This window comes from Sturnus vulgaris, chromosome 32 (genome assembly GCF_052056855.1).
Source record: "Sturnus vulgaris isolate bStuVul1 chromosome 32, bStuVul1.hap1, whole genome shotgun sequence".
Lineage (NCBI taxonomy): Eukaryota > Metazoa > Chordata > Aves > Passeriformes > Sturnidae > Sturnus > Sturnus vulgaris.
Window position 1 is genome coordinate 2,333,848 of NC_142274.1, and position 17,006 is coordinate 2,350,853.

The window sequence follows — 17,006 nt, forward strand, 5'->3', positions numbered from 1 at the left end:
ACACCCAGGCTGGGCCAGGAGATGTTGGGCCAGGAGATGCTGGGACTGGGAGCACACCGCTGTGTGGGCTTACCTGCAAAGTGAGTGTAGGCTGTGTCCTGCAGGTAGGTGCCACAGCCAAAGTCAATCAATTTTGCCTGCCCGGTGGCCAGGTCTACCAGGACATTCTGTGGCTTGATGTCCCTGTGCAGGACCCCGCAGCTGGTGCAGTGCCGCACGGCCTCCAGCACCTGGCGGAACAGCTCCCGCGCCACCTCCTCGGACAGGAACCCCCGTGCCCGAATGAAATGCTGCAGGTCCTGACACCGCTCCGGGCGCTCCAGCACCATCACGATGTTGTTGGGGAGCTCGAGCCACTCCAGCAGCTGGATGACACCAGGGAAGCCGGTGGACACCTTGTCCAGCAGCACGATCTCCAGGGGTGCGCTGGTGCCGTCGGGCTGCGGGAAGACCACGATGCCGTCAGCGGGGCTGATGCCGTGCCAGGGCTCGGGAAGCCCTCATGCAGCCCGGGATGCTCAGCTGGCCCCACGCCCGCTCTCCCTCGAGGGTCCTGACGGCTTCCACTCTGCCGGCCCTCGGCTCATCCCCGCCCGGCACGTCCCGGCTTCTCCCGCTGGTCCCGCTCACTCACCAGCTCGCCCCAGTGCCGGACGCGGTTCCGTGGCACCCTTTTGATGGCCACCTGCAAGCCAAGGCCAACAGCGGGCTGAGCTCGCCGCCCGCTCCGCCGAGCCCCATCCTCCTCCTCCTGCGCCCCCTCGTCCTGTGCCCGCCGCCGGCCCCGCCACTCACCGGGGCGCCGTCCGAGAGCCGCGTCGCCGCCCAGACGCTGCCGAAGCCGCCGCGCCCCAGCAGCGAACCCACCCGGTACCGCTCCTTCAGGCCCACCTGGGCCTTCCCTGCCGGCGAGACGCGGCTGTCAGCGCTCGGCCCGGGGCCAGGAACGGCCCCCGAGCGCCCCTCAGCCGCCCCGGGCCGGACAGCCCCAGGCGCTCTCTCTGCGGAACGGGACAGCGGCGGCTCGGGGCCGGCGGCCGCGCTGCCGAGCGGCGGAGCTCGGGCCGGGGGAGCCGCAGCGCAGGCGGCGGGAGCGGCCGCGCCGCGTGTGTCCTCCGCGGGCCCCGGGAGGAGCCGGGGCCGGGGCCGGGCTCGGGGCCGGGGCCGCATCCCACGTTGGGGCCGGGGCCGGGCTCGGGCCAGGTGGAGCCAAAGGGCGGCGATGCCGCCCCAGCCCCAGGCACTGATGCCCGCCCAGCAGCGCCACCGGCAGCACGCCCAGAGCCAGGCGAAGGCGAGACCCAGGCGGGACGCCCGGGGCCGGGGACGGGGCCGGGGCCGGGGACGGGGCCGGGGCCGGGGACGGGGCCGGGGCCGGGGACGGAGCAGCCCCGCCCGGGGGCGGGCCAGGGGCATGGCCCGGCCTGGAACGGGGAGAGGGAGACTGGGAGAGGAGGGAGACACCGGGAAAGGGAGAGACAGCGAGGGTGCGGGACTGCGAGAGAGGGTGTGGGACAGCGGGAGAGGGAGAGGGGAAAGAGAGAGTCGATAAAATTGTTTGTTTTGCTGCTGCCGCTGCTGCCGCTGCTGCCGCTGCAACTGAAGCCCTGGGGCCGTTTGTCCCCGTGTCCGTTTTTCCGTTCCCTGCTCGCGCCCGTGCCAAGCCCCGCGTGCCCCAGGGACACCCCCTGAACCTTCTCTTCCCATGGAAGAATCATCTTTCAATTGCAGGCATCCACGGCCAAAACTGGGAGTCTGCCTCCAAAATTCCCTATCTATGCAAGGATAGCTCCCAGACAAAAGCTGCCAGGACTGTGTAGGTTCCCTTGGCTTCCTGAGGGCCAGCTCTCATTGCCTTTGAAATACTGGGGCTCCCCACTTTCCTTCCTATGGAAAAGAACTGTCCTTCTTGTCCTGACGCCCATGGACAGACCTGGGATTTGGCCTCCCAAATTCCATCTCTGCAAGGTTTGCTCCCAGACTAAGACAAACAGGTCTGGCTTGCCTTGGCCTCTGGTGACTGCCTCTCATCTGCCTTCAAAACCCTGGGCTTCTGTGCTTTCCTTCCTACAGACAAGAACTGTCATTCATGTCCAGGTGCCCATGGCCTCAAGCACATGACCACTTTATAGTGGTCAAAGGAGCTCTGTGCTCAGTGGGCTGGAGACTGAGGAGAGCAGAGGAGAGCCCTGAGAGGGATTGACAGGCAGTTTCAGAGATGATGGATCCTTTTGACATCGTAGAGAATATCCAGAGAAAGAAACAATTAATGCCAAGGAGAGCTGGGGAGGCCCAGACTGGAAACAAGGCGAAAGGAATCTCTCTCCCAGGGCAGGGCTGTGGTACAACACATCCCCCAGAAGAAGTCTGGGCCAGCCCAAGGCACAGGGATGTGCAGCAGCTGAAAGGTTCTTCTGTATTGGACTCCTGGAAGGGTTTGTGCAATCTCCTCTTAGGCCCTGAGCTTCAAGGGCTCAGCACCAAATGCACCATGGGGCTCATTGGGGTCAAGCAAGTCCTGACAAACCATGGCTCTGCCTTGGCTTCCCTCTGGTCTGGTGCAGATCATCAGGAAGGTTTCTTTCTCCAGTTATGGAGAAATATTTCAAAGACCGTGTAAGAAATATCCATTCCAGTTTTTAAGGGTGTATTTTATTACTGCTTTCCAGAAACAATAAAGTGCCTGCCTGCATGACATGAAGAATGGAACTCATTACAGGCTGCCCAGACTGCTTTGTGCCATGTGTCTTTTTTGCTATTCTAATTAGTGTGTTCTACTTTTCCTCTTTTTTTCTTTTTTAACTTTTGGTAATATTTTCCATAAAGGGATGCCATTAGTCACAGTATTGCTACATCAGTATCTAGTGGGCTTGTGTTAAGCAGAGACAGTAAGGAGCCATGATCACTGTGCATTGAAGTAAAATAAAGTGTCCTGCTGTGCCCTGTGTGACCCAGGTGCTTCCTGAGCCCTTGTCTGTCTCTGCAGGGCAGTGCCTGTGAGCAGAGGTGGAGGGAAGAGACTCCCAGCACAGCAGCACAGATGCAGGTGGTTGTCAGCTCCACTTCCTGCCTAGAAATCCTGAAACTGCTTCTAAATGCTGCTCTGCTCTGATGCCTTGAGGAGCTGGAACAGAGGCTACACACAGAGTTCAGGGGAATCAAATGGGTATTTATTGAGAGGCCACGAAAGGCCTCCAAAAGCCACACCCTAGCAGGATGAGTGCTACAGGTGTGACCCCTGCCTGGATGGCTCCAAGATGGAAGCAAAGGAGGGCTTGGTCACAAAATCTTACACTTTTATAGGTTTTGGTTCATTTGCATGAACCCACTCTCCACGTTTCCATGTTGTTTGTGCTTAGGGCCTGAAGTCTGGAGAAACTGTCCTTGAGTTCTTAACTGGAATAGGACTGTTTTGTCTTCATCACCCTAGCACATCAGAAAAGCACATCCAAGGAGAATAGGGAAACTTGAAACTAAAGGCATCATTTCCCCCCTTTAGAGGCTCTACAAGGCCTCTACCTTGTCGAGTCTCTATTCTCAATATTACTAACAACAAGTATTTAATTACAGATAAGTGACCAACAATAATAAATACCTAACTTTAAATAAATACCTAGTAGTAAATACATACTTAATAATAAATGTAAACATAAACCTAATAATTATGAACCTCTAACAAGAACAATATCTTAACCAATCAAATGTTATATTAAAGGAAAGTAATTAGACCCAGAAGAAAAACGATGATGTCCACCAGTCTTTGTTGTTACAATTGTTCAGAAGCTGAAGCTTTCTTAATTCTGGAGTAGTGAATCCAGGGTCCTCTGCCAGCAGCTTTGACTAGAGTGAAGGTAGTCAGCAGGACTTTAAATTGTTCTTTGCACTTGGCTTGCAGAGGATCACTGTCCCACCACTTCACATAGACCCAGTCTCCAGGCTGGAACAGATGTGCAGGGCTGTCCAGTGCTCTGGGTCTGGATAGCACGATGTAACTCTGAAGCTTTTGGAGCTTCTGCAAAGTGAAACTTAGAGCCATTAAATAACCCTGTAAATCACGTTTCCTCTTCATGTGAATTAATTTCACCTGGAATATGTGGGGTTTTACATGGTCTACCATATGTTAACTTTTTCTTCAATCAAACAATCAAACATATTTGCTTGGAGAGGTTGTGGAGTCTCCATCTGTGGAGATGGTCAAAGCCCAGCTGAATGCAGTTCTGGGCAATCAGTTCTAGGTGCCCTGACTTGAGCAGGTTGGTTCAGACTAACTGCAGGCTGGTTGGCCTGTCTTCCCCTCCCTTTCATCAAGGTCTGGCATGGCGTGTGTCCCCTCCACCCAACACCTGCTGGGTTGCAGCCAACAGTGGAGCCATGAGATCTTCTTGGTGGCAAACACAGAGGCCAACCCAGGCTTGCCCCTGATTATTTCATGAGGGTCTTGGCCAGCCCTGCTCCTTTCACCTGGTTATCAAAGCAGAGTTTCACCTGCCTCATCCAGCAACAAGTGGCTACCAAAGCACACAAATTTGCATTCACAGTGTAGCTACAATGGGGTGCAGCAGCTCGTTGAAAATGCCAGTGGCCATGGGGAACCAGCCAAAAGGAACTTCCCACCAGTGGTGTTCTCCTGCCCTCCTAATTTGTTCCATTCCCTGTTTATACCTTTACCATGATGGTGAACTGTTATTAGGATCTTTTTAGCTTTGGCCTTGGCATTTTCTGCCAGCTGCTTCAGATTTGCATGCTGTAACATTTCTTCTACAAGTGTTTGTGTTTATACACAAAACCACAGTCCCTAATTGTAGTTACATTTCAAATACACATATTTCAGTTACCAAACACAGTCTGGTTACAAGCTTCCAAGCTTCCAATTCTTCTCCCCAGCAATGGTTTTGGTGAGTTAGGCATGTAAAGAAATTGATGCTTCTCCAATTTGAATTCCAAAGGTAGAAGAAAAACTGTGTTTCTCTTACCCCAGTCACCCCAATAACATGTACAGTGTTGTGACTCAGTTTCCCTTCTAAGGTATTTAACATAGAATGTGCTGCTCCAGAATCTACAAAAATTACTTGATGTCAACTTTCCCCAGCTTAGTTATAATCAAGGGCTCTGCTGGGGGAATAGCCCTTGGTCACCATCCCTCAGAGCCTGAGCCACTTGAGGTTTGTGCTACTGAGAGTTGGGGAACTGAGGATTTTTCTTTTAACACTGGACAGTCCTTTTTCCAATGCCCCCACTTTCTACAGTATGCACACTGGTCCTTCTGTGTAGGGGAAGCTTTGTTGGGTGACTTTTCCTCAGTTGCCTTCTTACTAGGTTGGGATTTAACTCTTTCAGTTGAACCTCTATCTCAAAACACTTTCCAGGCAACCTCTAGCAGTCTCTCCATATCTCAGACCCCTCTATCTTTTGCAGCTTCCTTCTTATATCATTTGAGGCCTGACCCATAAACAACAAAACCAGATGTGCTTTACCATCAGCTGATTCAGGGTCTAGATCAGTATATTTGATAGCAGTTTCTCTTAACTTGTTCAAAAAATCCGATGGTGATTCATCATCATTTTGTCTTACTTCATAAAGCTTTGACCAATTTATAGCTTTAGGTACTCCATGTTTTAACCCATATACCAAAAGACTTTGATATCGTTTTAGCCTCGTGATATGTTCTGGTATATTTGGATCCCACCCAGGATTCTCAAGGGGAAATATCTGAGTGACAGTACCTTGAAGCAATCCACTGGCTGTGCTCCCCTCCACTGAGGTTGTGATGGCTTTATTGACCATTTGTCCCTCAGTGGGGGCGAGTAATGTATCCAACATGGAGTTTAAGTCTGCCCAGTCAGGGTTTTGTGAGTTAATGGCCTGTTCCACCAATTTTGCCACTTTATTTGGGTTCTCTTTATATTTTCCCACTGTAGTTTTCCACTGGTCTAACTCTATAAGGGAGTATGGTACTTTCACATACACTGGCCCCTGATTACCGACTGCCTGTCGTAAAGGGGCTTGCAAAACTGGTTCTCTGTCTCTCTCCCTTTTTGATCTATTGCAGTGAGCAATTGGGCTATGCTCTCTGAGGGCTTTTCTTGCTATCCTTCCCCTCCTCCGCCTGTTTAAGGCAGCAATAATCTCGTCCATTTCCTCATCCTCCTCTTCCTCCTCAGAGTCGTTTGAGTAAGAGCTGTCTGACTCTGTTGTAGCCAAGAGTCGATCTCGGCTAGTCCCAATCCTGGAAAGCATCAAACAAGACCTGTTGTGACTCTGCTGCCAGGCTGTGTGTCCGTGATCTTTGATGCTGTCACCTTCCGAGGCAGCTCCCTGGCCTTTGGTTTGCCATGGCACCTCACAGGCCTGAGAAGGGAGGAGGTGTCGCTCCCCCTTTGGGAGGTTCCCTCTCCTCCTTCCCTGTAAAAGGCCCTGTCCCCCGGCCCCTGCTCTCGGGGCCGTGCCCAGGGCTGCACACACTGGCTGTCTCCTCCCCCTTGTAAGGGTCACTCCCAAGTTTCCCTCATTTTTGCCTCCCGACCGTCGCAAGAAGACCCCGAGGACCCCACCCAGGCTGACTCTGGACAATGATTTTGTGGCCTGACCAAGGTGGATGCTTGCCAAGGGACTGTGTGCAGGTCCTCGCTGTGCTTCATGGTACACTGCTCTGGAGCAGGCACTAGCTGGAGCAGCAGGTTCTGTACACCTGTTTATTGGAGCAACCCTCACAATGGCCCATAAATCTCCCACGTCTTGGCCAGAAGCCACTCGCTTTGGAGAAGGACTATAAAAAAGAGACCCTCTGGGGAAGACCCTTGAGATCTCCCCACGGATGAAGACTCATCTATTGGCTGGACCATGAGTACGTCTGTCTCGTCTGTTGGTAGCAATTTTCCCATCCCCTTTTTTCTCTCTCTCTACTTTCTTTGCTATATCTCTCCCCTCTATTGCAATTGAGTTGTTGGCATTTAATAAAAATGCATTGCTGTTGTTGAATAAGCTGATTTTTTCCCCTGCATTTTGCCTGTTTGCACCTCTGAGATCAAACGAACCATCACGACCCCCACTCTGTATTAATAGCAGATCATGACATTAAATTGGTGTCACAGACAGGATATTCTGGCAAACAGAAGGGATGCAAGGTTGTGTGTAATCTGTATCAGGGGAAGGAAGTCTTACTCCAGCCGCACCTAGCTGGCCACCTTGAATGGGTGAGCCTGTCTAGAAAGCAAGGGGGGTTTTTCTGATTTCCCACAGACTGCAGACACCTTGGTGTGGAGCATCCCCAGACTCGAGGGCTCTGTCGTCAGAATTTCACAAAAGATCCACTGGTGCAAAAGGCAGGACAGTGTTGTTGTTGTTGTTGTTGTTGTTGCTGTTGTTGTTGTTGTTTTATGATGTTTGACTACTTGGTGCAGTGAAGAGACATCCTGGTGTTTTGTAACTAAGGAGTGCCTCCCAAGTAGTTTGGTCTCTTCTCCCGCACAGGGAAGCGAAGGGGGGCACACAGCGAAAGCTGTTTCGTTGTGTGTGGTAACTTAAGCAATAGACCTCCCTGTTGTGGTTTTTACTTATCCCTTCACAAAATGACTGAGAATTCCACTACAACAGATAAAGCTGCATTTTATGCTCTATTAGCTAAGTATAGCGCCAGACCGTCCCAAGGTGGGGAGGAATGGGTGAACAATAATTGGTTTAATCTGGAGAATGTGATTGATAGAATATGTTCTTTGCAACAAGAATCCAAGTTGAAACTGGCCAAAAATAAAACCATGCTCTGCTCAGTTTTGGGAGCTTGTCCTACGGCCGATATAGAAACTTGCTCTAAGCGAAGAAGTGAGGAAAGGACAATTATAGACTCTCTACAAAATCTTGTTCAAATTTTGCAAAAACAATTAGATCAAGAAAGGAATGAGAATAATTTGTTGCGAGATGAAAATCATTTGTTAAAAGATGCCTTAAGAGAAGAACGTGCCAACAATTCAAAGCAGGGTGTAACACCAAAAGAAACACAGGAGAAGGAAGCTGTTCACATTAATCCAATATACTCTCAAAAAGACCTGACTTTGATGGAAAATTGTGGGGAACACTGCTGCCCCAACTTGAAACCTGGGAATAAAATAGAATATGATTATATCAGCGATGCACCCCCCGAGCAACCTTTTCCACAGGTTCTGGGCAGTGTACCAGAGCAAACTTCTCCACAAGTTCTGAACAATGTACCAAATCAATCTCCTCCACAGGCTCTGGGAGTTGAGCCAAAGCAGTTCACCTGCACTGGGCTTTCCCAAGGGCATAAATATTCCCCTGCTTTGGCTCACCACGCTTTAGCCCAGGAATTAGAAAAGATACCCAAACCTGACAATGTAGCTGTCTATCAATACATTAATGATATTCTGGTGGGAGGGGATGAAATAGAAGTAGTGGGGGACACCCAACAAAAAATAATCTCTCATCTGGAAGGCCTTGACTTACAAATTCCCACAGAGAAAATTCAAAAACCTTCTCAGGAAGTGAAGCTCCTGGGAATTTGGTGGAAAGGAGGTATGACATGTATTCCACCTGACACTCTAACCGCCTTAGATCAAATTAAATTGCCTGAATCCAGGAAAGAGCTCCAACAAGCTCTAGAATTATTGGTGTTCTGGAGAAAACACATCACAGTCACTATTAAGACCCCTCCACCTCACGGGGTGGCCCAGAGATCCTCAGTTAGGCAGTGGTATGCCCAGATAGAACATGACTGTAACATCTTCTCAGTGATAGAAAGAGCTGTAAAAAATTTGGCAATACAAGAAACTGAGAGCTTGGCTAATAGCCATGACAAACCTGCCTTGGTAATTAAAGTGGCCACTCCTTTCTCCCCTGAACAATCAGCAAATTCTTGGTTCACTGATGCTTTTGCCAAACGAGAGGGAAAGGTGGGGAAATACAGGGCAGTAGCCCTCCCCACTTCTGCTGGTGAACGAATTATTCCTGAGGGAGAAGGCAGCTCTCAGGCTGGGGAGCTGACAGTTGTTTGGAGTGTTTTCCAACTTGAGGTACAGAATACCTCTCTTGTTTACATCTACACTGACTCCTATGCTGTGTTTAAAGGAGGTACAGAGTGGCTTCCTTTTCATCAGCAAAATGATTGGGAAGTTAACAGAATTCCAGTCTGCACTACACGCTGGATGGTTCCATCATTTTAATCTCCTGCCTCCTGCAGGCAGACTCTGTTGTGTTTACTTTTCACAGAAGAACACCGAGGGACATGAAGAAGCACCCCCTTAGTGCTGGATATCAAGAACAATGTTTTTCCTCCCTTTATAGTAACACAAAGTGATGATGTCACAATAACTTGTAAATTAGTGGCTGGATCCCTCACCGAACCTGTATACAGTTATGGCACAGGACTTGATGGCCATGTTTTATATTGTGAAATTCAAAATTAGAATTGTTGGCTAAACTTAACTGTTGTACACTTTTCCTATAAAATCATGTGTGGTAAAAACAATACAAAATACTGGGGGGAACTTGATGTTAATGTTGTAACACCTACCACCCAACCACTGGTTGTGTTGAGTCCTACGATTTTTCAATTTGGACCATATGTAATTAGAAAAACTGGCCAACAACAAATATTGTTTAATCCGGCATGGTCTCTCAAACAAATCAAATTGCTGATGCAAAATAATGTCCCAGAAGTTCAGCCAGCTTGATCACCCTTTCTGCAGACTTCTTTTGAGGGATGGACAACCTGGTTGTGAAAACAGAATCCTTCTAAAAAACGAATGGCAAGAGACATAACCGGTGTTGTGGGAATAGGATTGGGAATTTTGAATAGCATCGATTCAGAAGTACTAATGAATAAATTGGCTACCACAGCTGGAGATGTAACCAAATTACAGCAGCCCCTGCAATCATCCTTAACAGCTTTGGGAACCCAACAGTGGTTGTTATCAAACATATTGCCAAACAGGGAAAAGGTGAATGTGAATGACCACAAATTGATAATCGATGCACTTGGTGCTACACAAAATAACATCTCTCTGGCTCTCAGCTGTATCCAGGCCCAGTTGTGGATGCAGTTGGTTGCTGCTTCAATTATAAGAGAAGGTGAGGAAGGCACTTTTCCCACTGAAATTCGAAATATAGTCTGGGACAGTGCCACCGATTTTGAAAAAGAATTCCAGTCCTGGTGGAACTTAGTGAATTTTACCTATGACCCCAGCACAAACACAGCCACAGCCTTTGTACTGACCATACACAATGCTTCAGTGCATTCAATATTCCCCATCATTGCATTAGGGTTGAACCATGATGGAGCTATTCTCTATCCTTTCGAGCACAGGGAATGGGCCCATCAAATTGGTGAGAAATAGCAAACTGTCAATTTGGAAACTTGCATTGTCCTGGAACAACAAGGGTTTATCTGTGAAAGTAATGCAATCAGAGCTCAAGATATCTGCTTGGATGCAGAACAGAATGTTTGTAATTTTGAAATTCATCCAAACGAGATTCCTGAAACTGTACTGGTATATGTAGGCAATGGATGTGCATGCTTTAGAACTGCTTGTGACAGTGTCTTTATAGAAAATTTGGTAGTGAATACTAAAAATCATTCTAATCTTTGTGTTTCTAACTTTACCAGGATTGCAGGCTGTGATTTCTCATATGTAGCCCCAGTTACTTTTTACCATGTTTTGCAGTCAAATTACACACTAATCCACCATCTATTGCCCACTCCAATTGGAATGATCCTCTCTCAGGTGAAGCAATTGTTGCTCCACCAAGATCTGATCGAAATTTTGGAGAGGATCAAGAAAAACGGACAAAAAACTTTAATAGCTGTTCATCACAATGTGGAAAAAATACATCGTGTTTTGGAAAGGGTAAAGACAGATGCTGAAAACAGGTGGTGGGATACTCTATTTGGGTGGTCACCTACTGCTACAGGTGTCTGAACAAATTCTGTCATCCCATCATTATTCTCTTGGTTTTGGTTTTAATTGGTTTTGTTTTATCAGCAAACCTGTACATTATGATTTGGAGAGTAATGAAATGGTTAACAAAATTGGCATCTGTGATAGATATATCCAAATCGGTCACTATTGACATCCCTAAAGTTATTGACACAAGATGAACTACACAGGTATTTAAAAATAAGATAAACTGCGATATTGACTGAAATTGCTTATTTTCTTTTTTTTTTTTTTTTTGATTGTGTGGTATTTTTGGAATCAATATCATTTACTTATTCCTTTGTAATCGAAAAATTGAAAAAATTGCTTATTTCTTTGTAATCACAATTGAATGTATATTGTGAGAATGAATTATTTGTTTTGTTTTGTTTTATCACTCTCTCTCTCCTTTTCCTTTTCCTCTCTCTTATTTTTTCCTACTTTTCTACTTCGTCTGACTCTGTCTCTGTTTTTTGGGATATGTTACCAACTCGGACGAGTCCTGAAGACTTCACCACAACTCTACAAAGGAGAGCTCTTGACGACGATCGTGAGTCACGGGGTGGTGTAAGGGTCGGTCCCAAGTTCCCCTCGTTTTTGCCTCCCGACCGTCGCAAGAAGACCCCGAGGACCCCACCCAGGCTGACTCTGGACAATGGTTTCCTGGCCTGGCCAAGGTGGATGCTCGTGACTGTGTGCTGGTGTATTGTGTTCACTGGACTGTGAGGTTGTTGCAACAACCAGAGATTGTGTTGTACCAACTGGAGACTGCATGTACTGCCCAACCGCACCTGTCTCCTGCAGCACCACACAATGGCCCATAAATCTTCCCACCTCTTGGCCAGAAGCCACTCGCTTTGGAGAAGGACTATAAAAGAGTGACCCTCTGGAGAAGACCCTTGAGATTTCCCCACAGATGAAGACTTGTCCATTGGCTGGCCTGTGAGGATGTCCGCCTCGTCTGTTGGTAGCTATTTTCCCATCCCCTTTTTTCTCTCTCTATACTTTGTTTCCTATATCTCTCCCCTCTATCTCAACTGAGTTGTTGGCATTTAATGAAAATGCATTGCTGTTGTTGAATAAACTGATTTTGTCCCCTGCATTTTGCCTGTTTGCACCTCTGGGATCAAACGAACCATCACGACCCCCACTCTGTATTAACAGGGGATCGTGACACCCCCAGCACACAATCCCAGTAAAAACCAGTTCAAACCAGTAACCCCAGTAACTCCAGGCACCCCCAGGACCCCGTCCCAATATAAACCAGTGCAACCCAGTATAACTCACAGTTGGCCACCAGGTCCTCCTGGCCAGCAGGGTGCGCTCACACACCCCCACTCCCTCTCCCAGTTCAACCCAGTAACCCCCGGCATCCCATCGCAGTACAATCCAATGTAAACCAGTAAAACCAGTACACACAGGGCCAGGTACTCCTGGCCATCAAGGGATGCTCACACACCCTCTCCCAGGTTAATCCAGTACAACCCAGTGACCCCAGCCCGGTCCCAGCACCCCCAGGACCCCATCCCAGCACAAACCAGTATAAACCAATACAAACCAGTACAAACCACTCACAGTTGTGGGGATCAGCCGCCAGGAGGTGCTCACACAGCACCAGGTCGTCCCGGCCAGCAGGGGGCGCCATGGTGCAGCCCAGCACCCAGCCCCAGTGGTGCACCTCCCCATAGCATTTGGGATTCACCCCCAGGATCTGCCCTATGAACGACAGCTCCAACAGCACCCTGAAACCTGTATAAACCAGTATAAACCAGTACAGACCACAATGGACCAGTATAAGTTATAAAAAACAGTAAAAAACAGAGAAAAGCAGTGTAAGGCAAACCAGTATAGACTATTATACAACATCACAGAGCAGTGCATACCAATATAAACCAGTATTGACTGCTACAAACCAGTATAAGTAGTGAAAACCGGTAAAAAACAGTGTAATGCAAACCAGTAGAGATCAGTAAAAAGCAAGATGGACCAGTAAAAAGCAGTATGGACCAGTACAAACCAGTATAAGTGGTAAAAATCAGTACAATGATTCAGGGGGCAGCGCCCCGGCCTTGCCCTTCCCAGAGCTCGTGGTGGGCACCAGCAGCCACAGACGGTGGTGCCAGAGGAGAAGTTGGAGACATCGCAGCTCAGCAGGGTCCTGGAAAAGGTCAGCTTGGCCTCGGGGTCCTGCCTGGCTGCCAGCTACCACCGTGTTCCCAGGCATGGACTGGGAGGGCACCAGTATAAACCAGTAAGCACTTGGAGCCACCCCTGAGCTCCTGAGGCCCGTGGCAGCAGCTCCCAGTATAAACCAGTAAGAGCTGATGCAGCCAAACCCACTCTCAGTGCGATCTAGAGGCTCCCAGTGTGGTCTAGGAGTTCCCAGGTTTATACTGGGAGGGCACCAGTATAAACCAGTAATGCCTCATGCACCCAAACCCACTTCCAGTGCAGTCTAGAGGCTCCCAGTGCAGTCTCAGGGCTCCCAGGTTTATACTGGGGGAGCACCAGTACAAACCAGTAAGCACTTGGAGCCACCCCCAAGTCCCTAAGGCCCATGGTGGCAGCCCCCAGTATAAACCAGTACGGCCAGCATCCCCAGAAGTTGCTCCCAGTGGAGTGCCAAGTGTCCCCAAGACCCCTCCCAGTATAACCCAGTAAAATCCAAAAAAACCCAGTATAACTCAGTACAAACCAGTATAACCCAGTAACCCCCAGGACCACATCCCAGTATAAACCAGTATAAACCAATGATCCCAGCACCCCATCCCAGTACAAACCAGTTCAACCCAGTAACACCAATAACTCCCAGCACCCTATCCCAGTATAAACCAGTATAACCCAGTATAACTGGGCACCAGGTCCTCCCGGCCAGCAGGGGGCACCATGGTGCAGCCCAGCACCCAGCCCCGGTGGTGCCACTCCCCATAGGATTTGGGATTCACCCCCAGGCACTGCTCCATCAACAAAAGCTCCAATGGCACCCTGAAACCTGTATAAACCAGTATAAACCGGTACAGACCAGAATGGACCAGTATAAGTTATAAAAACCAGTAAAAAACAGTAAAATCCAGTGTAAGGCAAACCAGTAGAGACCAGTAAAAAGCAGTATGGACCACTGCAAACCAGTATAAGTGGTAAAAACCAGTACAAAGCAGTGAAAACCAGCATAAAACTGTGAAAAATAAGGCAAAGCAGTATAGGCCAGTGTAGCCCAACAAAAACCAGTATGAACCAGTACAAACCATTAAAACCAGTAACAACAAGTAAAAACCAGTATAAATCAACAAAAATCAGTATAAGGCAAACCAGTATAGACCAGGATAGCCCCGCATAAAGCAGTAAAAACCAGTACAGACCAGTATGGACCAGAACAGACCAGTAAGGGCTCTCCCATTCCCTCCCAGTATCACTTTAACCCTTCCCAGTGCCCTCCCAGTATAAACCAGTTTAAACCGTTATAAACCAGTATGAACCAGTAACTACAGACTCCCTTTTAACCCTTTTTTACCCCCTCCAGACCCCTCCCAGTCAAACAGTGCCCTTCCGGCCCCTCCCAGTCAAAACCAGTATAAACCAGTACAAACTAGTATAAACCAGTCCCCTCCCAGTGCTCCTCGTGCTCATCTCTGCAGGCTCAAGCAGGTGCCCATGTCGGGATTGGCCACCAGGACTGACCCTGTGAGGGACAGCACCTGGGTGGGTAGTGCTCCCTGCTAGCCAGGTGAATCCCAGTATAAACCAGTATGAACCAGTATAGACCAGTATGAACCAGTATAAATCAGTAAATCCCAGTTTCTTCCAGTTCCAATAAGAGATAACACCTGGGCATGGGGCACCCCCTGCTGGCCAGGTAAATCCCAATTCAAACCAGTATAAACCAATATGAACCACTATAGCCCCAGTAAATCCCAATGCCTTCCCAAGCCCCTCCCAGCCCCTCCCAGTATATCCCAGTAAACCCCCCAGGGACTTCTCAGTTCATCCCAGTAACTCCCACTGACCTCCCAGTATGGCCCAGTCACCCTCCCAGTTCAAACCATTTCCCTCCCATTAACCCCCCACTTCAAACCAGTGACTCTCCAATATAAACCAGTAAGGCCCAGTGACCTCCCAGTGACCTCCCAGTATAAACTAGTATAAATCAGTGACCTCCCAGTCAGCCCAATCCCCTCCCAGTTTGTCCCAGTCCATCTCAATCCCTCCCAGTACACACTAGTCCCAAAACAGCAAGAACCAGTATAAACCAGTACAAACCAGTATAAGCCACTACAAAAATCACCCTTCAACCCAGAGTTCTCCCTCTTCTTAACCCTTGAATCCCATCCCAGTTCCTCCCAGTCCTCCCCAGTCCTCTCCCAGTTCTCCCCAGTCCTCTCCCAGTACACACCAGTACCCCCAGTAAGGCATCCGTGGCCTCCCAGTACTGCCTCAGTTTCTCCTCCCGCTGCCAGTGCAGGGCTGGTTCCATGAGTTTCCATTCCATCAGGATGATCTCCTGCATTCCATGAGGCCCTGCAGTGTCACTATGGAGCCTTTGTTCCATGTGTTCCCATTGTGACACAATGGTCTCCAGCGCTCTGTGAGGCTGCACCATGAAACTGTGGACACTTGGTTCCATGAGATTCCCTCTTGTCACTGTCAGGAGAATCCACAAACACCAGAGGTTTATGTCCAAAAAGGAGACAGAGGAGTCCTTCAACTTTATTTGAATAAAGGGAGAGAGTTCACCAGGCCACATACCTGCAGGGTTTTCTCTCTCGAGGTTTCAGAGGGCGCAGCCTCCTTTTATCCTGAACTCCCGGCTGCACGTTGCCCTCTTCCTTTCCCCACTGGCCGAGGCACTATGAAGGTAAAGCCTTCCTGAACATCCTGCCCCATATCCCTCCGTGAACCTGGCATTTCCCCCCAAAGTTCAGGAGTTCAGCCTTGTGCAGAGCCTTGTCTGTCAGGAGCCAAGCTGTCTGAGCCTGGTAAAAAACCTGCTGCTGAAAGTCAGTAGAAACATTACAACCCATTTCAAACATGTTAACACCCATCCCTTCACACACCAAATGATTTGTAAAGACATGAGCACACATCTTTCCTCTCACATTGATGTTTCCTGTGCTGGTGACAGTCTTTTAAACCCAGCCTTCAGCCTGAGCTCTCTGCTGTTGTAGTTCCATGCACAGAGGTTGTTGTCTCTCAGCCCTGCCATGGGCAGGCCGGTGTTCAGCCATCTCCAGGACAGCAGGGCCCCACCCCACGTCACTGTGCCCTGGGAAGACAAAAACCATCACTCCAAATGTCCTCCCCTCCTTCTTCCCAGGCATTTGGCCCTGCTGGTTACCACAGGGAAAAGGAGACCCCTGTGACAGTGTGGAGTACATGGAACCAAACATCCATTGTGACACTGCAGAACATCACAGAACCAAGGAAACCCCTGTGACACTGGGGGGCCCCATGGAACCAAGAGTTCATTGTGACACAATGGGGGCCATGAAGCCAAAGAACCATTGTGACACTGCAGATCCAAGGAGACCATTGTCACACAATGAAAACTCATGGGACCAAGGGTCCACTGTGACATTGTGGGGCCCCATGGAACCTGTGAGCCATTGTGACACTGCCTGGCCTTGTGGAACCAAGGAGACCATGGTGACACTTTGGGGCCCCATGCAATCAAGGATTCCATTTTGACACTGAGGAACCTCGTGGAACCAAGGGTCCATTGTGACACTTTGGAACTACAGAGACCATTGTTGAGAATAAGGACACCCAAGGAACCAAAAGTCCATGTGACAGAACAGAACCTGACAGAACCAAGACTGCACGGTGGCACAGCAAGGCCTCGTAGAAGCAAAGAGTCCAAAGGCCCAAAAGAGTTCTTGAATGGTTCTTCCTTGGGGAAGGGGAACTTCAATGATTGCAGCTTGGGCTGACACACACTAATCAAAGGTGTCTCTTTTCAATGAGGAAATTGAGGGGTTTTAGATTTAAAAAAAAAAAAAAAAAAAAAGGAAAACCATCTTTTTCCTGAATGTAGCCAGTTCTCCAAGCAAAGCAGGTCTCAGGTGAGTGATGACAGACAGAATGGGG

At 49.0% G+C, this 17,006-nt stretch overlaps 1 pseudogene; it reads left to right on the top strand.

Moving 5' to 3' along the window:
• LOC148220698 (uncharacterized) overlaps positions 1-11,107 on the top strand; it is a 69,935-nt pseudogene extending 58,828 nt beyond the window's left edge.
• The last annotated feature ends 5,899 nt before the right edge of the window (positions 11,108-17,006 follow it).